This window comes from Opisthocomus hoazin, chromosome 1 (assembly GCF_030867145.1).
Source record: "Opisthocomus hoazin isolate bOpiHoa1 chromosome 1, bOpiHoa1.hap1, whole genome shotgun sequence".
Lineage (NCBI taxonomy): Eukaryota > Metazoa > Chordata > Aves > Opisthocomiformes > Opisthocomidae > Opisthocomus > Opisthocomus hoazin.
In genome coordinates, this window is record NC_134414.1 from 156,097,740 (window position 1) to 156,120,418 (window position 22,679).

Genomic DNA, 22,679 nt, shown 5'->3' on the forward strand with positions numbered 1-22,679 from the left:
AGTTCCCTCTGAACTTTTCACGGGCTTTTTCAGGACAAAACAGAAAGGTCTCTCCTTTGCTTCCATTAAAGCACTCAAACACATTAATTTTTGAAGCAGCTTTTGAAGGGTTTTACTGGGAAATGATGCAGTGAGTGTAAACAAGGGCATTTTGGACGAATTCCACTTCAGCACCCGCTGGGTCCCCTTTGCTGGCTCAGTCACTTTCAGCAATCTCACAGACAGACCCTGTCAACTGCTTGACCCCTGTATTTGAAAAATGAGCAAAGCCAGGCAGGATTTTTGCACAGCAGCCTGCCACTATCTCTGCAGCAACATTTCTCAAAAAAAGAAAAAAAGGGCATGCCGCTTTGCTGCCTTTGCTTTTAGCTAAAATGCCAACATCTATCTCTTCTTGGCCTCCTTCCGCATTCCCAAGAACTGCGGGAGGTGAAAAACCAAAAAGGAAACATTGCAATTTGTCTTCCTATTTATAAGCAATTGCTGCACCGAGGGGAGGTCCTGCCCACAGCCACCCTCACCGCGGCCCCTCTCCGAGCCCGGTGCTCAGCCCCTGTCTGCAGAGGTGCCAGACCACATCTCAGGCAGCTGCTTCTGAAGCATACGTGAAAAACCTCCGCCGAGAACAGCAGCTGCCCATTAAGAACCCCAGCCCTCCTGTATGGAGAGATACTGAGACTGATGGGTCCTGGGCAACGGAGACTCACAGCCAGCTTAGAGACACAAACCACACCCTTCTCATCGGGTCCATCGCTCCGGCACGGCCAGCGGTAAGCAAGCTTTGGGAGAAGCATCAGGAGAGAGAGGCATCTGACAGCAGAGCGGAGCCAGAAGCGACTTCCAACGCAGCAACAATTTAAAGTCTGCATGGCAAAAAGGAATGACCAGGTCACAACTCTCAAACCACCTTGACAACTTTATCTGTCTCGTCTCACAAATCTGTAGACTTTGCTGAACTTGCTCTCAGGCCCACCAACATTAACATTGACTTCTTTGCTCAAATCACCAAGCTTCACCAGCACCTTTCAGGCACACACTGGAGCAAAAGCCGCTCCCGTTTCTCTGTTTTTAGAGCAGGGGTGGTGTTACCGATGGCCACAGTCGGTACAACCAAGCCTAACAATGCTCATCAGCATCAGGTTAGACATGTATGCAGGACCCACAGCGGAGTTTTACAAGAAAAAAGCTGCTCACAAGGCTCTGGCTGCAACAGAAAATTTTGGTTGAGTGTGATGGACTGGGCAAAAGGAATGTGAAACCTTGTAATTCTCCACTTCCAGGACTATTACGACTGCACGGGAGCAGGGGGGAGGGAAGGAAAGAAGATAAGCAGGCAGTTCATCCTAAGCTCATCACAGCGGTTTTCCAAGTCTGGAAGGAGAAATTTGAGAAATGATGTCACTACTACCCCTCCTGCCTCTTCCCCTGCCCCACCAGAGCAAAGCTGGCAGAGGGGATGTGTTCTACCCTGTTTCTGTGCAAAGCCCAGGGGCGTCAGTTACGCTGCCAAAGGGGAGGTTCTGGTGAAGCTGCTAGAGGCAATGCTGAGATACCTTCTGCTCTACCAGCCTTGCAGATTTGGAAGAAAGGTAGCAAATAGCTGGAGACAGTGACTTCTCAAATTTCCTTTGACATTTCCACTACACTCAGACTGAGCTTGTGACTACGCAGGAGATGGCAGCTGCTCAGTCAAAAGCTCCCCGAGGAAGCCTAGCAACGTGAGACCACAGCTCCACAGCCTGCATCTGCTGCCACTCTCAAAGCAGGTACCGCTGCCCGAACCCCTTGAGCACAAAAGGAGAAAGGACATAAAAAAAAGTTTTCAACTCTTCTCTAGCGAGGGTGATATGCCTGGACAGCAGAGGATAAACTACTGTTGGGAGCAGGCAGACAGACCTCTAATCTCTCAGTTGCCAAAGTCTGGGGAGACGTGAATGTTGGGCTTGGACGTATACAGAAGTCCACAAGTTCACGGCTCCATCGATGCTCCACCACTGAAAGCAGCCAGAGGCTACACAAACTGTGTCACAACGCCAGGACTCTGTGTGCTGGAAGCAGTACGTAGGGAAGGGTTTTGGGGGCAATAAACCGACTTCAACAAAGGAGAGGTAAATAGAAGTAGCAGCAACTACAGGACTATCACAAAAAGCACCTGGATACAAGTCACCTATCTTTTTGTGCTCCTGATATCAATAATTTTAAGTCCTACAGTGCAAATACTAGGGATGTGAAAAATGTCATCCCATCATCACCTCTCTGAACAGTTACGAGAGCCAACGTGAGCCTCTAAACAATGTTCTTTTCTTCAGTAATGACTCCAATGCAGAGCTGTTCTTGGGGATTAACAACTGCCTGAATGGTCCTTCAGGCTCAGCAAGGGACACTTGCCAGGGACTAATATCTGGAAAATCTTTATGATCACTAGTAATACCAGGAGAGGAAAATCAAACATAGTGTTGTGCTGGATTTTTTTATATTGGGTACACAAGGTATTTCTCTATTGATGCCAACAGATACTGGATCAGGACCCAGGCTGTTATGACACCTTCACTCCCAAAGAGCCTTCGGGAAAGAAGAGGTGGACTCCACACACATCCTGCACTAGGGGAACCCCTCAGACATCTCCTGAGAGCCCAGCTGAGATTTCAAGACAGATATCTAAAGCCATTCACAAAAGCACATTACACTCCTGGTATTCTTAGTATTCTAGTATTTGTTTCTAGTATTTGCTACCTTGTGTAGGTTCTAGTATTTGTTGCTTTGAGTCCATGCTTGCCTGTTTACCATGCTTCCACAGCAACAGACACAAAACACATATTCTTCACAACTAAAAAGAGGGCATCTTCCACATGTCCCTGCAGCTGAGACTGTCAGAAACTGTGCAGCCCCAGGTAGCAGATGGAGGCCATGAGCTAATGCAGCATTTCAGCACATCTTTAACTGATTATAAGTACAGAATTAGTCCCACTGTAGCTCTAACTGGCCGTTCCCCTCCGCTCCTACATAACCTTTTCATGTTCCAAAACTGATCATGCTGCATTCAGAGGTACAGGACTTGATCCAGAAAAAGCATGCATACTGAAATTATATTTGGCTCCCAAATTCTAGGAAAGTCTTGGGTGGATGAAAGGGAGAAATAAGAGAAGAAAGAGGATACTGAAGGTTTTCCCAGCAGTTAAAGCCTCTGCCTCCAGGTACAGTTTATTCTGACCAGGCTTTCTACGAGCATTAATCTCCAGCGCTTTGTGCCCACAAGGCGAGCCCTCTGGCTGGCGGAGAGCCAGCACCCTGCCAGCGGCAGCGCAGCTGCGCGAGTCGCTGCGGGCAGATGGTGCGGACGCAGCTCAATTCTTTCCTCCCTGTATTTCCCTCCTATCATTTTCTTTCCTCCCAACCCTTACCCCGATTCTTTCAGCGGGGGGAGGGAGAGCTACTTGGACCTCAACGTGCTCAAAGAACAAATTAAACTCACCTTGTAATTACTTCCTGAGTCTCGGGACTAGCAATCTGTCCTCACCCCAGGCAGATGGCAACTGCTGCTGCACAGCTGGTCTGGCACGGGCAAAGCCAGCAGCTGCATGGCGGGCAGGTGGGATGCTGTTTGGCTCACCAGCTGCACAGAAATCCAGGCAGAAAGCCATGCCTATCGGCTGAGGAGAGCACGATTTGGAAGCTCTTCCTGCAGGACAGCTGGCAGTTTATCAGAGAGAAATCTAATATATCCTTGCCCATTAAGACTTACACCATGCCAGCTGACACTGGCCATTTGTTGGAGGACTGGAAGAGGCTGCAGCATCCTCACTGGTGCTGGCTCTAGGTATCTTCTCACTCCACGGAGTTCTTACCAGACCTCTTATTTTTTAGTACTTTAGAATGTGTATTCATATATATGTGTATATACATATATGCATTTTAAGTGTCTATTTCCATGTACTTATGTGAAGTCTAACACAACGGTTCTGCTAGTAAGTTGCTTAAGTACAATCATGATCAAGTAACTGCAACAGCAGCAACATCACTAAGAGTCTCCCTTCGGTCATTCCACAGCCGGAATACGATGTCACTTCGTCAACCACCACGGCACTGCCTGGTCCCAGCCTGCCACTGTTGTGAGCACACAAGCATGTAAGCCCCCAGACCATCCTGAGGGCTCAACTTGTACTGGCTGAACTGAAAAGAAACATCCTTACTACAAAAAGGAGAAAGAAAAAAAACAGGAAACCCGATTCATCAGCAAAAAGAAAAAACCTAAAACTTCTTCCCCATTCTCCTCCATTTGGCACAAGCAACGAGTTGTCCTGGACTACCCAACCTGTTCCAAACTTGGCTAAATTTCTACACAACTTTCAACTTTTTAAAATAAGACCCTTTTCAGTCTGGGTGGTTGTGTCTTTCTCTTCCCCATTTTAATTTACCAGGTTGTCCAGAGAGACTTTCATTGTCATGTCTTCATTCCTACCAAAATTTCCACGATTGTTGAGATTTTTACACATGAACAGATGTCCGAGTTTGTCTCCAGCAAAGGAATAGCCACCACCTGCTGAGAGAGCACCGGCGGCCTGCTACCTGCGCCGCACTCTGTGAGCTTCTGGAGCATGTACCAAGACATGTGGACAAAAAAGCCACTCATAAATGAAAGCCCCAAGTGCTGGCCTCTCACCAGGCACAGGAGAGGAAAAGAGCTGCTAGAAAAATAACACCGGGCAATTTAAAGGTGAACATTTTACAAACTAACATGTTATTCACACCCACAGGAACACGCCAGTTCTGCCAAAACATAATTGCTGCACTAGCGTTAAACGGATTTCTTTAAACCAGGCTAAGGTTCTGCTTATAGATATTGTCACACTGTGCAAACTGATCCCTCTGCAGATGCCAGCGGGAGGGCCAGAGCAGGCCCTAGGTGCAGGGATCCCTCCTGCCCCAGGGCAGAGGAGGAGCAGCCCCACCAGCACTCAGACACCCTCATTTAGGCGCCTCCCATTCCACGGTTATTGAACCTGAGCTTTCTGATCAGCCCTGTGGTGGGACAGGGAGCGCTCCCAGCCTGTTGTGCTAGGCAGACACAGGCGGGACGAACAGCTGGCAGCGGGGCAGGGTCAAACAGCCAGGCCAAAGGCTGCCTCTGCGTGCTTTAACCAGCAAGAGCAGTTTGTGGAGCGGATGGCAGCACAGCATCTCTGCTGCCCTTATCCGAGTCACTCGGCTAAAGCTCCAGTGCAATTTCCTGCTGGTGCCACGAGAACACCAACCTACAAACTTTTTTAACATTATTTCCACAACCCTTTTGTAAGTGGGTAACCCTATGTAACTAGAAATCATTTAAAACCTGAACAAAACTACTTCTTCAGCAAAAGATGATACAGTTGGAACATTTTCAAGCTTCCATGAAAACAAAGGAGAGGGAGGGGCCAAGCTCTTTTCAGTGGTGCCCAGTGACAGGACAAGGGGCAACGGGCACAAACTGAGGCACAGGAAGTTCCGTCTGAACCCGAGGAAGAACTTCTTCCCTCTGAGGGTGACGGAGCCCTGGCCCAGGCTGCCCAGGGAGGTTGTGGAGTCTCCTTCTCTGGAGATATTCAAGACCCGCCTGGACAAGGTCCTGTGCAGCCCGCTGTAGGTGACCCTGCTTCGGCAGGGGGGTTGGACTGGGTGACCCACAGAGGTCCCTTCCAACCCCTACTATTCTGTGATTCTGTGATTCTGTGAAATATGGGTGATCCAGTATCACAAGTAGTCGAAGGGCAACACGATTTAGATTTCAGATCCAGCAGCACAACCCAACCACAAGATCTTGCTACACTTGAAACCAAACTTCGGGAAATCTTATGAAAACTCTCCATTACAACAGCAAAAGTTAGGTGATAACCAGAGTGAAAGAAGAATTTGGATATTAAGGCACACTTGTAGAGCTTATCAAAACCTCACTGGTGGACAATACTGGCTGGTAAGTGCTTTGATGATGAATTTACCCAAAGTCTTATTTGTCACTGCTCTGTATTAAAGAGAGACAACCATCTGTATCGTGTTTATAATGAAGGGGGGGGAGAGAGGCTTTTACCAGCGCCACACTATTTACACTGGAGCATCAGCTATCCCAGTTATGCAACAAAAAAAAGGAAAAATATGACCAAAAAAGTGAATCAGAAGAATCCTGAAGAGCTACGGCCAGCTTTGGTCGTGCTTACCCCCACCGAGTAACAGGCACGTACAACGGGGAGGAACCATGAGCTGAGGCACGGGGCCGAGTGGGTGACTCCGAACCTATCCTCAGCCGGCATCTCCACCCTTCACCAAAATCTGTCTCTCCATCTCTGCTGCGTTAGCGGTGAGAGCGCGCCGCTCCTCCACTCGCTCTCGGCAGCTCAGCGAGAGCTGGAAAGCCGCCCAGGGTCCCGACACAAAGAGAAGCAGCAGGGGAAACCCCGACAAACGCAGACCCCAGAGCCGAAAGCTGCTCGAGAGACTGCACAAGCCCAGGCACAGCTTCTCAGGCATTTTATTCAGGGAAAACTCTGAGCTCCAAGGGCAATCGCACTTCAGTAAAAATTAACTACGAGTCGGACCATATTTACTCCAAGCTTTATCGAGCAGGTTCCTAAGCGTTTACAAAACAGTATAAAAGTAGTTGTACTTGAGGATTTTGAATTATTATTTGTTGGGGTTTTCTTGCATCATTCTCAAACTATGGAGCCTCAGTCACAGACTCACAGACCACAATCTGACCGAGGTGGGTGCTGTGGGAAGGCAGCACACAGAAGGTAACTAAGTGTAAGCAAAACCAGAAGCATATGTTCTTCTCAGGATGTGTTCTAGGCACAATCATTCATGGGTAAAGAGCAGCGCAAGCATTTCCACAATCTCACAGCAGCAAGCCAGACAACTCAAAAAATTCCTCCCCATTTCGCTTCATTTTCAAACGATGAGCGAGAAGGCGGCTCTTAGCGACATCCCAGAAGGCTGGCAGCCTCTGTTTGTCTCACACAGCGCCGGTACCCGACCGAATACTAAAGACCTCACCCAGACGACTACAGCGCAGCGGTCCCCGAGGAAAGCTGGTCTGGGTCGTTGCTGCTCCATTCCCCATGCAGAGCCAAAGCAGCTTTTTTACTCCTCATCACTCCACTTAAAGGTTATTAAAAAACTAATTCCCTGCCTCAAAATCAATTCTGAAGCCTCAGAACAAGTTGAAAGCCTACTATTAATATTATACAACTGCTATAAAACCCTGTTTTTTTCCTTCCATTTGTTTACCTCATAAATACACCAAGAATGTCTTGGGTTTGCTGAAATATTTGTGGGATGATGTTTGGTAGCTGTCATCTGCTAATTAAAGGGCGGGAGAAGAAAGATACTCTAAAAAAGTTAGTTTCTGATATGATAGCGATGCTCAAGGAAATGAAAAAAATACATGAAAAATAGCACTCAAAACTGAAAAACAAAATCAAAGACAAAGGAACACTGCCTCCCACACAGCCCTCCAAGTGCGTTTTCTTCAGCGATGGAGCAGTCCGCAGGCAGGCCTTCCAGAGCTGAAATGATCTGCTGCCTTTCTAAGGTGGTGGGATTTGACCAGCAAGCTACAGGCTTTGCTAAAGAGAGCAATGCAAAAGTCCCTCTTGCCTTGCCTGACTTACCAAGGTCACGGAGATTCACAGGCTGGGATGGATCTCACTTTCTGCTGAAAAATCACACAGAAATAAAGATGCGCATAAGCCCATTTGGTTTCCTGTCACAGTCATTTTCAAGTCTTAGGTCAATCCCCTTCTACATTTCCTCATTTTTACCAGATTTTACTTCCACCTTGGAAAAAAAATGAGAAAGAAGGTGGCCAGAAGCTGGAAGAGAACGCCGAATTGCCTGGAAAATCGGCGATTAACACAGATGCCTTTGTGTTAACAGCAAACAAAAACTGAAACGCGACAGCGGAGAGCACTGCCAGGGAGCCACGAGAGCACGGCAAGCGCCCCGCAGACGGGGACGTTCGACTCGGGAAAAAGCTCTGCTTGTTTCTGTTTGAATACAGATGTCCTCTGTGGAGCCAGAGGACTCTGCAGGCTTGGTACTCCCCGTAAGGGCAAGGCTCTTCCCTCAAGCAGGCGTTAGTCAGCCTGGCTCTTTAAAACAGACAGCTGGAATATTGCCCTCAGGGCCATACACAAAGGGGTTTTGGAGGCCGAACAAGAAGTGACTGAAATGAAGACCGGATTTCTGCTCTCCAGGAAGGGTGGTGGGTTGACCTGGTGAGTTTTTAAACTGCTCTAGCTTCACGGTGACTTCATGAGGCCCAGGTTTTCCTGGGAGAGAGGACAGACAACTGGATGGTCATTTCCCTTCTGCCCTCCTTCCCTGCTGCCACTGTCCCCCACTGCCCAGTCTTGCTGGGACGAGGCACAAGGTCACAGCCGCAGCGAGCAGCGCTGGGCCAAATGTCCATCTTCTGCTCAGGTACCAGGGAGCCGCACTGCCTTTCACCTCGCTGTACCGAGGTACATCAGGCCTGGCGACTCTGCATCCTCCCCTGAAGCTATTCCATGCATCGAGGCTGCACTAAATATTTCCCTTATATTTCTTCAAGATTGCAATATTTGCTCTTCCACTTAGTAGAAACTAAAAGCCCCCAACATGACCTTGTATCTTAATTCACATGGGCTTATCGGCAATAGATAAACACAACCCCAAAGAGTAACAGGTTTAATGTAGTAATTTACAGTTGTTAAACAGAAGAAACTGAAAAGTAATCGGAGGGTGTAGGGAAGAGGGAGGGATGGGAAACAGGAGGGCACACGGGACTTGGCTGTGACTGCTGCAGGCATCAGCTATAGCACGAGGTAACACTGTTCGAATGGAAAAGCCGCAGGGAAGAGGGCACACAGTGCTGCTCATAGACTGGATTCACACCTAAAAACTCCACGCAAAATCAGCCGACACCTTTGGTTACACTAAATGCACGGGCACCACTTGACTTCTCTGCACTTGTTCCCATAAGCCCTGCATGCACTTGGATTTCTTACCCAAGCGCTCTCCCAGAATTCGCCCAACACGAGTGTAAGCCCCGGCTCAACACACCCCGCTCAGCAGCTACCAAGCGAGCCACCAGGACCGACATTTGTTTGCAACAGCGCCCAACCCACCGTTCCCAGGCACCTCCTGCCACCACCCACAGGGCCATGACCCATCTGACTTCCTCTCAGTAAGCAAAAAACGTAACGCATCAAGAAGCAAACTAAGCGTTGGTCTGAGAGGGACCTGCATCACTAGCACGCTGAAGGTTTTGCACTTTGTTTCCAAGGTAGGAAGATAGGGGCTTTGCTGCAGAGTCAGCAAAACAAAAAGGTGTTTTTAAAACATCAGCAAAGTGAGTCTCTCAAATGACTTCAAATATCCCCCATGACTTTGGACACCCTGACCAAGGGCACCATCTTTCAGCTTTACTCCAGCACACCATGATGTGCTTCTCAGAGGTCAAATCTGTCTTCAAATTCCACAAAATCCACTGTTATTTCCTGTTCTTTCATCTATCAGCTTAATAAGTCTGCTCCATTAGTCTCACTGGTAGAGGCAGGCAGGAGACTGCAACACAGCAGATGCAGGAGTTAAAAAAAAAAAAGGCAGCGAGGGAGAACCTAAGCAAATGGCTTTTACTTGCTTTTAGCTGGTATCTCTGAATGCATGCATGGAGCTGCTCGGGCCAGTCAAAGCAGTAGCCATGGTTGCCAAAGCTCCCCATGCCCCTCCGCGAGGGGTTCACCTAATCACTGCGGCCACCCCAAGCCACAACATGCCTCTAGATTTTATATGGGATCACACTATGGTAGATATGGGATCACACTATGGTAGAGAGTTGGGTCGTTCCCAACGGTCAAACCACTGGGGATCCTGCCCCTTGTTATGCAAATATTGCTCAGCAGGATTTGTGGATAAAAAGCCATTCTGAGCACTTCAGGGCTCTACCAGATCTATCTCACCAGGCTTTGGAAAGCTCAGGTTGAAAGAGCAGGAATCCCAATAGATGTCTCGGCTGTTCCACTGGTTCCATTCCCAACTACGTAGCATTCCCCACATTCCCTGTACGAGCATGCAGCAAGGAGCGTTCAAGGATATGTCCTAGCAGCGTAAAGCCACATCCATCCTTCCAAGCGGTGCTCAGCCACTTCCACCCTAGCACCTGCTGGTGACGCGATCACTGCACAGAAGCCATCTGGCATCTGTGTGGACAAGCCTTCTCCTGGATCAACACAATGGCAAGGCCCACGCACTTTCTCCACCAGCTGTGTGAGTCCAATAAGGGCATAATTTAGATAACAAATGTATCTTTCCAGAGCCATCCTCCATGTAATTCCCCAAACAAGGTTACACAGGGCACTAGGGAGGACATGTTCCAAAACCTGCAGAGTGGTGGCTGCTGTTGAAGGCAGTGGGTCAGCCTTCACGCTCGGTCTGCAAACACCGTGCGTCTGCATGTGTATCTCTATACGTCTGCGTACGTACAAGTGTCCGAATGGAAAACCAAAGGAACAACAAGGAATACTTAGGAAAGAGCCTTGCTCAGTTAACTACCCTCTGACATCCATCTCCAAGCTCTGCCGCTGACCTCAGCTGTCTACACAGTCACGCTCCAGGCTGTAGTCTCCACAGAGTGCTCCACGTACAGTAGCTTACGCTCAGCAATGCGATGATTTGTAACTTCAGTGTGCTTTTATTGCTCTTGCCATCACAGATCTTGGGGCCAGCAAGGAACCTCTCTACTTCGACCATTTGAGGGGGCAGCCGAACATCCTTCTTCACAGGATAATGTGGTAATAGAATATCTTCATTTTTAGTAGCGGTTTTCTTCTCCTGTTGTTTAACACTGCATGAAGAACCTGTTGAAAGAAGCAAGCAAATGACACGGACAACAGGAGGGGCATGTTTCACCTAAGCATTCATCAGCCCATTTGCTTGAATGAGAGGAAAAACAAAGCAAAGAAGAGAGGAAAGAGCATCACATTTTTGGCTAAGCACAAAGATGAAAGGTAGGCTTTACAAACTTCAATTCCTCACAGCTTCCAACGAGCACAAAGCTTGTTCTTGCAAGAGTGGTGCTCAGTTTTAAATTTTATTCCCTAAGCTGGAGATTTACTTTCTAGGATATCTGAACGCTGCTGAAGTGGCAGCTGAGAGTCTGGAGAGGTCCCAGGTATGGATCAGTTAGGAGGATCTCCCTTGTTTATTCATAAAAAAAAGTGTTAATATGTAAATAATGTGTAGGGCAGGGACTGCATGTTGTCTTGTGTTTGTACTCTGCTAACGGAGGGTTGGTTAGTTCCTCAACCCAAGGGTTTAAAGACGGGGACAAAAAAATATCAAAGCACCAATAAACAATAGATGCTAAGGCAGATAAACATGAGTCTGGAACTATCTGTTAAATAAGCACGACTACGGCCACCAGAATTAGCGTCTACAGGACTTTCCATATGCTACGGAACAATTACGAAGGTCACGATCAAACTGTGAAGGATCAAGAAACCTTCATAGGAATTCAAGAAAGACCTCTGTGTATTCAGTGGGAGACAAGAGCTCTGCAATTCAGTTGCATCTCTCATTAAACATTGGTAAAAGCTCCAGGAAAAGGAAATGAAGTTAACTGAACTTAAATCAGCTTATAAATATTCTTTTGGATACTCTTCTCCCACCAAAAGAATAGAGAGGGATGATGCCAGTAGTGTATTATCATTGTTAAAAACTTCACCCTGAAAACAGCAAAAGAAAGAGGCATTTACCATACATGAGTGTGCCAAGCATACAGAATGACACAGAATGGTCGGGGTTGGCAGGGCCCTCTGTGGGTCCCCCAGCCCAACCCCCTGCCCAAGCAGGGTCACCCAGAGCAGGGGGCACAGCACCGCGGCCAGGCGGGGCTGGAATATCTCCAGAGAAGGAGACTCCACAGCCTCCCTGGGCAGCCTGGGCCAGGGCTCCGTCACCCTCAGAGGGAAGAAGTTCTTCCTCGGGTTCAGCTGGAGCTTCCTCTGCTTCAGTTTGTGCCCATTGCCCCTTGTCCTGTCGCTGGGCACCACTGGAAAGAGTCTGGCCCCGTCCTCCTGACCCCCACCCTGCAGATATCTAGAGGCATTTCTAAGGTCCCCTCTCAGCCTTCTCTTCTCCAGGCTGAACAAGCCCAGCTCCCTCAGCCTCTCCTTGTAGGAGAGATGCTCCAGTCCCCTCCTCATCCTTGTAGCCCTCTGCTGGACTCTGTCCAGTAGCTCCTCATCTTTCTTGAACTGGGGAGCCCAGAACTGGACACAGCACTGCAGATGAGGCCTCACCAGGGCAGTGTAGAGGGGAAGGAGAACCTCCCTGACCTGCTGGCCACACTCATCTTGATGCACCCCAGGATCCCATTGGCCGCCTTGGCACCCAGGGCACACTGCTGGCTCATGGTTAACTTGTTGTCCACACATACCCTGCATCTTCTTACTGGCCATTTTTCAAATTAAACCTTCTGGTAAACTTTAAGAAATCCTTGATGACTGTAGCAAGGTACATACAGTGCTGTAGATGGGAAACATTTATCTTCTGACCTCCATTAATATTTTCTGTCCTGCCCACATAACCACAGACAATTCTGGTAGTCGTACACACACATACTTAAGCCTGAGCATCCCCGGGAAATTGTTTAACAATGATAAGTGAACAAAAGTCACGCAGAATAAAATGGAAAATCGACTCATGCTGGAATTACACATTACGGAATTAATTTGGTAAGCATGCTGTAACGCCAAACTGGATCCACGCAAGCAGATGTCACAAATTGGGCCAACATCTGGCTTCTTATCTGAACTTTCCCAGCTGCTTCTCAGTCATACAAAACCGGCTTGGGTATTGTACGCAATATAGCTCGCTCTCAAATTTTCCAATACTTTCTATCTTCAGGAATGCCAGAATTACCACAAGAATGTCTTTTTCCTGGCACTTTGAATTGGACCGATTCAGACCTCGCTGATTGGATACAGTGCAGGGTAATTTATAACAGGAACGATGCTTTATTTAGCAGCAGAGGTTTTCTTACGCCAAGCCAACCCAACCATCTGCTGGTCCAGAGCAAAAATTAAAATAATTAAATAAAACCCAAACAAACAAAAAAGACAAAAAAACAGCAAAACAAACAAGCAGAACCATGACCACAAAGCCATGGTAAATACCTACGAGTGAAGCAGTCTGGAGTGAATCAAGACTCTGTATGTCATCGCTAGTGCCTGTATTTTAAAAAGTAACTGTCACTGTAAACCCAAATCACACCTACAAGCGAACAAGGCAACAGCGGGTGCTCCTCTTACAGGGACAATTGGATGTGAAATTCATTTACTCAGTGGAACCAATCAAAACCACAAATTCAACCAATTTGCTGGTATTTCTCTAGATCAAGACGTAGTTAATCGAAGGAAGAGAAGCAGCCCTCCATTCTTTCTGGACAGAGCCCTGACAGAATACTTTACAGAAAGAAATATTAATACAGCGTTCAAAAGAAAACCAGCAGTGTTGGCTTACAGAGGGGCTGGATGAGCACACCAAGCTGGGTTAATGCACTTTCTGAAAGAATGCTTCACTCCGCTTTGATTTCTTTTGCAATCAAGACAACAAAATCTCACGGTTTCTTTTCTTCTGCCTTTCCACTTCAAATGGACAACACAGGAAGCAAAAACCCGGTACCAAGTCACCAGATGAGAAAATTTGGGGACTGAAGTTACACTTAATTAAAGCAGAATCATCCTTAAGCCAGTGCTGTAAATGTTTGTCAAGGTTTTCCCTGCCTGCCCTCCAACAAACTGTTCATGCTGAAGACAGCCAAATTGTCTCAAATTTTTAAAGCCGCCACTATGAATTAAAACAAGACCGTTCCTCCCCATCCAGCTACAACACACCATCTTGGAGCACTTGCAACTCCACCTGTTAAGACACCAAAGCACCGGGGAGCAATGCGTTACTGTACTACTCATCATACTACTCGGTGGTCTCTAATCAGACTTTTCACGAACTGACCCACCTTGTATCTGCAGAGAGGAACAGAAAAATATCACTAGTATACAGTAACACCATAAAACTAATGAAGTTCAAAACTGCAACCTCTCTGTATTCTTGGAACCACGTTCTAAAAAATACCTTAATCCCAAAGACACGGATTAAATCCAAACATTAAGACCTCGGACTGAAGAGCTGCTGGAGCTGATGCCAACCAGCAGTCTCCCCCCCTGCGGCAGCGCACTTTGGACCAGGGCCCTCGGCCCCTCTGATCTGTTCACGCACTGCCCACAACTGCAGCAGAGATGCACACCCCTCTGAAGCTGCTCTTCACATTTGGGCAAGCAGGCAGCGTTGTGTCTTAGTACAAGACTCAGCAGAGGAAGAGGTAACTACTGTCCAAGGCACGCAGGACGCTATAGCATTTGTTTTACAGAATCTAACAGCACGCACGTCAGCTGCCAGCAAGGTGAGCGTTCACATATTTCCTGGATCAAAGGCTACAACCAGAAGATCTATTAATCCATCCAGTCCATCTCCCTCCCTACAGACATCCAACCCAAGAGAGCAGTGAACGACTCTGTCCCTTCCAGCAGGCCACATGGAAGAGCTGAGCGGTTGACTCCAAGCAGGGCAGTTGGCCTGCGACCGCTAACTAACGAACTTTGTTTCTAAAACCTCTGTCCTCATCTGCAGGCACAGTTCAGCCAGGGGAGATGTGACCTGGAGCTGCCAGCCCTGCAGGACATTTTCCAGGGCTCTCAATGAGCTTTACAAAACTGCAACCAACAACGCTACCAGCATTTTTCATGGAAGATTACTTAGCTTCATTCCATCAGGAAGCTTTTCTTGATGTTCCCGTTACCTTTTCTTTTGCAGCCCTTTAAGTCTAGTTGCACCCTCTTGCAAAGGCTAAGTGATTCTCTCAATAATACCCACACCTGAAATCGTTGGTATCTTTGCTTCTTAGATAATCTATCTATATTAAGCATTGTTAATCATTCCTCAGAAATCAGTCCCTTTGCTCTCCTAATCAGCTCTCAGCCTTTCAAAGGGCAAGTGTCCTCTATTCAAGCCAGGGAGCCAGATGCATCCACACCGAGTTCTACTGATGTCTTTCATGTTCCTTCCTCGGCTGTCATCATCCTGGCTTCTCCACCACACCACCACTGAGCATAAATATGTTTTATTCCTGTACAGCAGACGCATCACCAAATTTCCCCCAGAGAGCTGCTGCTTTGTCTGCTCACCCAAGCAGCGTAAAGGGCACCTCTGCAGTGACAGCTTCCAGACCCCCCAACCGTGCCCTGTTCCACTGGTCAGCCTCCCAGGCAGCCTGGATTTCAGCCTGAGCGACACACAGGAGCACACCGTGGCCAGCCGACGGGCAAGCAGGGACTTGGAGTCTGCAGCTCCCGTGAGCCTTCCAGCAGTCACGGGGTAACACGACAGAAAGTAAACATCCTTCAAGCAAAACCAGCTCGGAATAAAACTGATCTCCCATTCTTTTTCTGCACCTGTCTTTGTTTCAGATCCGTAAGCATTACCAACAATCTCCAACTGAACTGTCCAAGCGAGCAAGCGCCCAGCATCGTTATGTGGTGTTTTCCCAGTTAGCTGTCAGGTTTCGCTTAGCATTCTGCACTGGTCCTACAGTTTGGCTTGCCTGGAAATTTTAAATGCAAATGTATTTGCAGAGTGGCATGAGAGAACAGTATCAGAATTCTACCTCACACCACAGCTCCTCGCTCGGCTCCATTCGACTCCCTCCTCCTCCCGCCCATATACACAGATTTTGCAGCTACTAAAAAAAGGCTTAAACAAGAAAATCTTTACCTACTGTTTTTCCTATTGAAAGACCTTCCCTGGCCTTTTTGCTTAAACAGACCTAAACTGCAGTTCAAACAATGCTTTAAATCACCCACGACTCCAACTTGAGATGTAGAGCAGGCAAGCAATTTCTTTAAGAGCAGGGAGTAACAGCACTTGATTCAAATCCTCCTCATAGAGCATTTTCCACCTTCCACGGGCCAGATACGCACTAGCTAATTCACCACCCCAAAGCTGGCAGTCTGCTCCCAAGCAACCAGGGGGAAAGCAAACGCCACCGAGAGGAGATGCTTCTGGACAAGCACTCGCCATTTGCTTCTCTTCTTTGTGCTCAGTGGCAATGAGTGCCAGGCCACGGATGCAGGCAGATAATTACCAGCTCTCGCAATTCAGCAGTTCCTTGAGCAGCTGTGGCCAGGGCTACCAGAGAGGTAAATTCTTCATTGACCTTAACATGAAGGCATTTTTCTAGCAGCGATGTTGAAACACTTCAAACACTGTTAAATGATCAGGACCAGACCTCAGCGCTTGCTTTCCGGTGCGAGGATGCTCTTGACCACGCATGGGACCAACCACTTCTGTAAATCTAGGCACAACCCAGACACAGCTCAGCAGTTTGCGCTGAGCTACATGAGATCAGAAAACACGTTCCAGATATTTCAGTGCCACTTTTGTGCGGCAAAAATGCTCTGATTTTCCCTTTTGAAGAACAGCTTTTTGGCTTGCATTTGTGGTTTATTATCAAACACACATGCAGAAGTGATACTTTAAAGGAAAACCAAGTAGTAGGTCAGAAGGTCAGTGGGCATAGCTGGTCAGAGCCTCCAGCTCTGGACCGATCTTCATATTCATTATAATATTTAACTCTATTGTTGAGATGGGAAATACTATTTTTAGCCATCACCTATTATTTTTGTTTAAAGATTAAGTGCCATGTACAGTTCTGTTACTGATCTTGCTTTTTATCATGTATATTTATGGAGCTGTTCATTAATCCCACTGGCTTTCACATTAAAAAAAAAAAAAGTAATTTCACTGGCTTTCTTTACTGTGGCTACATTTTACAACTATAATTCTATCTGTCATAAAAATTAAAAGGAAACATCTCTAGAATGGAAATAGAGGGAGGTATGACTGTAACCCAAGGATCAGGTTTTTTTAAGTGCTCAGGGCTTGAATTTTAAGTGCTGAAAGGCTCAGATCTTCGCTTACACAGATCCATTTCCCTCAAGGTTCCCCAAAGTACTTTGGATACAAAAGTCTGAGAACAATAACAAACTGAAAATCTAGAAATTTACCCTGGAGCCTAAACACAAGCCTAGCAGTGTTCCAAATCTGGCTCTGGCTTGGGTGATGAGTACTTATGGAAATTCCTCTTACACTGCCTGCTCTGCAGTCTCTTTTTTACTGCATATGTGCTGGGAACGTGTCTTAATCCCATACTCCTTCCAGAGTCTTCCCATAATTAGATTATTTATGAGAAAAAGAAAGATGAAGCATTAAGTCATTCAACCGATGGCGTATATGCCACATACAGAATCGCTGCCAATGCATGTTTCACGGTAAGCCACGTATTAACAGACCACCACAGAGAGAGCAGAGTTACACGCAGTGTTCATCCGACTCCCAGAACTAAGTTTCAGATACGCTGTTCTTTGGCTACAGGAGAAGTTAGGAACAAAGAACGGTTTTGCTAGGCAGCACCACAGCTCCACGTCCAACTATGCGCTAGATGCCAAGCGCGTCCGTTATTCTATAGCCAGCCTATATTGAACTATTTATTTTACTCAAATTGTAAGAAAGCTGCCTAATCAGCACCTACCACTCTTCTCTTTCCTAAAAGCAAATAGGAGGGTGTGAGACAGAAGAAATGAAAAGCATTTATTTTAAACGAAGCATCAAAATTTAGTTTCAGACCGATCTTTCCATTATTACTCAACATGAGGGCAAAAACAAAAACGGTTTCCTGTGATTTCAAATGAAATGCTGATAAATACGCTGGCTGGGAATGATGAACACTAGACAAGTGAATAATTTCCTTGGTATTTTTTCTAAGGCTGTCTCTCTCTCGTTGCTTGTACGATATTAAAACACTGGCACATACCCAACTTCACGCATTCTCGAAGAGCACGAAGACACCAGACCTTCACCGATGACCGCTCCGGAGCTGCCAAAATTACCAGCGGCCGCACACACGCGCAACAACCGGGACGGACAAGCCCATCCTCTGCGAGAGCCACCAGAGATCACACAGCTCGGGGCACAAACATGCAGAATCACTCTGGGAAAAAAAATAAAATCTTACCCGTGCCCACAGACCTTGCTTGCGTGAGTACGGCTCACAGCGCCGAAGGCACAGGCACCGCACCTGGAGCCCACGCCGGCGGCCCGGGCCAGCGGCCTCGGCCCGCGGAGGAGGGGGCTCAGCGTGGGCGCAGACCCCAGACCCGCGGCCCGGCCCCGGGGGGCTGCGCCTCACCGCTAACCCGCCGGCCCCCCCGGCCCAGGGGCCCGCTCGGCCTCTCCGGGGTGAGCCCCATGCTGGGCGCAGACCCGGCGGCTCCCCCAGACCGCGCGGCCCCGCCGCCGCCCCCCACTCACCGCGCGCGAACCGGCCGCAGGAGGGGAAGGAGCCGGAGGGGAAGGAGCCGGAGGCCCGGAGCGGGGCTGAGCACCGGTGGCGGGACCGCCGCCTGAGGCAGCGCCGCGATGCACAATGCGCGGCCGCTGGAGCCGCGCGGCGGGGCGGGGCGGGGCGGGACAGCCGGGCGGGCGGGGCCGCGGGGAGCTGGCGGAGACACAAAACCTCGAACCCGCCCCGCCACTCCACAAAGCCGCAGAGGTCCCAGTGCCCACAGGGAGCGGCGTGTTCAGAGGTGCCAGTGCCCGTAAGGACCACCGTGTGCAGAGGTGCCAGTGCCCACCGGGAGGGGCGTGTGCAGAGGTCCCATTGCCCACCGGGAGGGGCGTGTGCAGAGGTGCCAGTGCCCACCGGGAGGGGCGTGTGCAGAGGTCCCAGTGCCCACAGGGAGGGGCGTGTGCAGAGGTCCCAGTGCCCCTAAGGACCACCGTGTGCAGAGGTGCCAGTGCCCACCGGGAGGGCCGTGTGCAGAGGTCCCAGTGCCCACAAGCACCGGCGTGTGCGGAGGTCCGGGCCCGGGGCGCCAAGTCCCGCGCAGGGACGGCGTTAACGCCGGCAGGCTGAAGTTTGCTTTGTGGCTGCACATCAATCAAAGCTCGCGGTTTCGCCCGGTCCGTAGTCGGTAGTTCTGCTCTGAGTCAGGGGATTTAAAGTGCACCCTGCAGGGATTCAAACCAAAGGAAGATTTATACAAATCCATTCCACCACGAGTTTCAGCCACGTCAAATCACAGCTCCTTTGGGGTAACTGGCGGGCGTCCAGCCCCGGTTCCCCACCTGCTTCGGCTGCCCTGCCTGCAGGAATGGCAGTGCCAAGCAGCAGACTCCAGTGACGGCTGCTCCCGGGTGTTCACGCCACAACACTGTGCCACAGAACGGTTGGCTTCAAAGCACCTGGTCTTCTGACCTCGGAAGGGGCTGCTCCTGCTTCTCCTTCTGCCCATTTCGGTGGAAGCTGAACGTCGGTGACTTACGACGCTGATTTGACCCAGTACGCGTTCGGACTGCAATTACTTTGAATAGCCATGCTAGGCGAAGGAGTCTGATAGGGGAGAAGTAAGGATCATACAGAGGAGTCTTCCTCTGCAGCGTTCAGGGCAAACTGTTACGCTTTAAAAGCAATTAATGAAGTACACTGTTGGTTATTTTCTGAGTGCAAAGACAACAGCAGCAGTGCATGAGCTGTCATTGGTATCTACCCCTGCAGAACTGACGGCATCCTTTGCGATTAAACAGTGACACAATCAAGTTCATGACGAAGTAGTCCAAGAGTCATGTAACCTACAAAACTATCGTCCTCCGTAGAAGAAAGCCATGATTTCTCATCAGCTTCACTGACCACAGAAATCTGGAGGAGACAGCTTTTCCCTTCTCAGCCTTCGGTGCAGGAATGAAAGGAATGTCCCCTACAGCCCTTCTCCCTCAACGCAAAGCAGAGTGAATCCGAGGATCAGGGAGCAGTTTCTTCGCCAGATCTGGCATTTTTTTTTAAACAGTAGGTCTCTGGGACAAATGAAAGCCCCTGGAAGAAACATCTTCATCACTGCCTGTTTTCTTTGAAGTTGTCTCCATTTTAGAAAATCTAAACGGAGTGATTAAACCACAATTAATCAACATGCAAAGGAACCTGAGCTGGGTCTTTGATCCATAAGTGTTACAGAATGACTATTAAACAATTCTTTTTTGGTAGGAACCGGTATCTGAATTTGTCATCAGAAGCCTCAAATACATTAATTTATTTATTTAGCAAAGCAAAAATCAACAGGTTACATTCTCTCTGGAAGTTACCCAAAAGCTTTGTTTCAAAAACTACATACTCCCTAGCAAGCATAAAATTAGAGAATTAGTACTTAAAATTGATTTTAATGATGACTAGGACAGAGGCTCGTAGCTACAGCCAAATGAGCCACCTCTCCGCAGCCCAGCTGACTTCCACCAACACTAGCACGGGCACAGAAGCCGCTTCCGTCAGGAACCTCTTGCAGGATCGGAGCCTTCTTTTGCAGTGTTCATTTGTGACCACTCCCAGCTAGGTGAAATACCACCCCGATATGGCAACTTGGAGCGAGTAACGCTTAGTCCCGCTTGGTTTTTGTAACAGGAAAAAACACCGAAGGATTCACATTGATCAGTAACATCAGTTGACTGAGTGACATCAGCTGGAAAGCGCTCAGACCCTTTGTTCGCAGCCAAACGTGTCCAGTTGCTCTCACCATCAACATCTTCCTACTCGGGTTTAATCTGTATACTTACCCTCTTTATTAGCAGAAGCACAAGAGATGATGGGCAGAGATGGGTACGGCACGGCTACGCTGGTAACAGTTCGAACACGGAGACAGCCACAGTTCAGAGACAGCGTCAACTGATTTTATCGCTCCCCATCCGTTCAATGCCCAGAAAATGTCATCAAGCAGCAGACCAGGAGTGTTCTAACTGGAGAGTCAGCCCAGGTGCCCAGGGCAGCACAACAGTCTGGTAGAGGGCTATCTGCATATAGGAACTAATTGCTGATTTTTTCCAAGTGTTAAAGGACACGGGCAGAGAGAAAGCAATCCCTACTGAGCACCTGTATAGAATTAGAAATCAACAGGCGGCTTGGCCCCCTTCTCTGTGTTTCAGGTCCTCCCTTCCCAAAGCCACTCTTAGATTCCTGTCCCAAAATGTGATTCCAGGAACACAGGAGGTGCCTGGAGGCAGCCGGCTGGGGTGGGGACGCAGGAGAATCCCCTCACTGCTTCCCACCAGCTCGCAGAGATGGCTGCGCTCGAGAGCGGGCAGGGCACCCTGCACCCGCCCAGACTGCTGCCTTGCACACACACGTGCCCTCCTGGTCAGCTGCCGAGGGAGGCAGAAGGTTGCACGGCTGGAGGAGGAGGAGGAGGAGGTTTCTCTACCTGAGGGAGCTTGCCGAGCAGAGGGGCTGTGCTGAGCAAGGGGATTATGGCTTGCGGGAGGGCCCAGGTCTTGGGTGCTACCCTACTGACAGGACCTCGCTTAACTCCCATCTCGCTGCGTTTTCCTGCACCAGGCGGCCAAAGGGAGCAGCAGCATCGCTCACAAACAGACCAAGACGTGGGCAGAGCCAGCAGCAGCATTTAAGTTAGATCACTGGGTTTATGAGTGCCCTTTCCTTCCCACAGGTGATGTCCCTGAGGGGACTCGATTAGATGGCAAAAATCAACTGGAATATTTGCAAAGAGCAGGGCCACCCCCACCAGCAGTGTTCATTGCCAGGGCAGCAGCAGCAAAGGCTGAGCAGCGAGAGCAGCCTGCAGAAGCCACGCTGAGCCAGGCTGCCAAGCTCCGAGACAGCTCTGCAAGCAAGGCGGCCATCCACGCGTCGTTGGAGACGCTGGTGCTCATCTTCTCAGGCTGCCAGAGACAGCAGATTTATAAAGTTAATTATAAGCAAACATTTCCCAGTGCCTAGTATGCTGAGGTGGCACGGTTATCAGATGTCTCAGCTACTGCAGCAGAAAGAATATGTAGGGCTTTGGGAAGTGTAGGGTGTTGGGCGTTAGCACTTTTTTTTGTGCCCTCAGCAGTTCACGGTTACCAAAACAAGGGCAAACCTCTTGCCTCCTGAAGTAAAAGCTGCACAACAAACTGGTGGATGGAAGGAAATTTGCACTAGAACAAGCACAGGAAACCACAGAGCTGCAGAAAGGATGAGTTAATGGAAAAAGGTTGATGTCCTGATACTGGCTAAAGGCCGTGGAAAACTGCCAGCGCACAGTGTTGAAGAGTGTGACTGCCAGAGCGCGTCCTCAGTTCAGCTGCAGCATGCCCACTCCAGGCAACCTCATTCCACAGATAGTACTGCAGACAGACATTTCCCTCCATCTGCAAGAACGATACCTCGCCAACCAGTCATTTTTCTAAAAAACAAAGTGAGAGCACAGAGAAAGCTCCGTTTTCACCAGCTGGTTAAAATTCATACGAGGCCAGATTTACTTTATCGCACACAGTTACGGGTTTTGTGTGTGCGCTTGTTTTACATCTCCCTACTGCTGCATCTCCTCAAATCATACAAGCAACTGTTGTCGGAGGAGGTGAGGATAGAAAGCTCAGGGGAACTGAAGATGAACCACAAAAAAATCACAAAATTTTAAACAGGGCTTGCAGTGCAAAGGTACAGCTGCAGACAGTGGAAAAGGAAACCTACCTAGGCAGCCAAGGCGCAAGTCAATGATTAAATAACTGGGACA

The 22,679-nt window shown here is 48.7% G+C and overlaps 1 protein-coding gene across 17 annotated transcripts in view; it reads right to left on the reverse strand.

Annotated features, from left to right (window-relative positions):
• PRR5 (proline rich 5) overlaps positions 1-18,566 on the reverse strand; it is an 88,352-nt gene extending 69,786 nt beyond the window's left edge. For 3 of the 17 annotated variants that reach the window (XM_075443051.1, XM_075443057.1, XM_075442933.1), the window contains exons 1-3: positions 18,433-18,566; positions 10,595-10,865; positions 7,638-7,803 (exon numbers count right to left, since the gene is read on the reverse strand). The gene's annotated coding sequence lies outside the window, so the exon portion shown is untranslated. Of the gene's footprint in view, positions 1-7,637; positions 7,804-10,560; positions 10,866-17,935; positions 18,076-18,136; positions 18,302-18,432 lie in introns of those variants that run through there. The other 14 variants (XM_075443042.1, XM_075443026.1, XM_075442995.1 and 11 more) reach the window with 13 other exon arrangements.
• Positions 18,567-22,679: the final 4,113 nt, after the last annotated feature.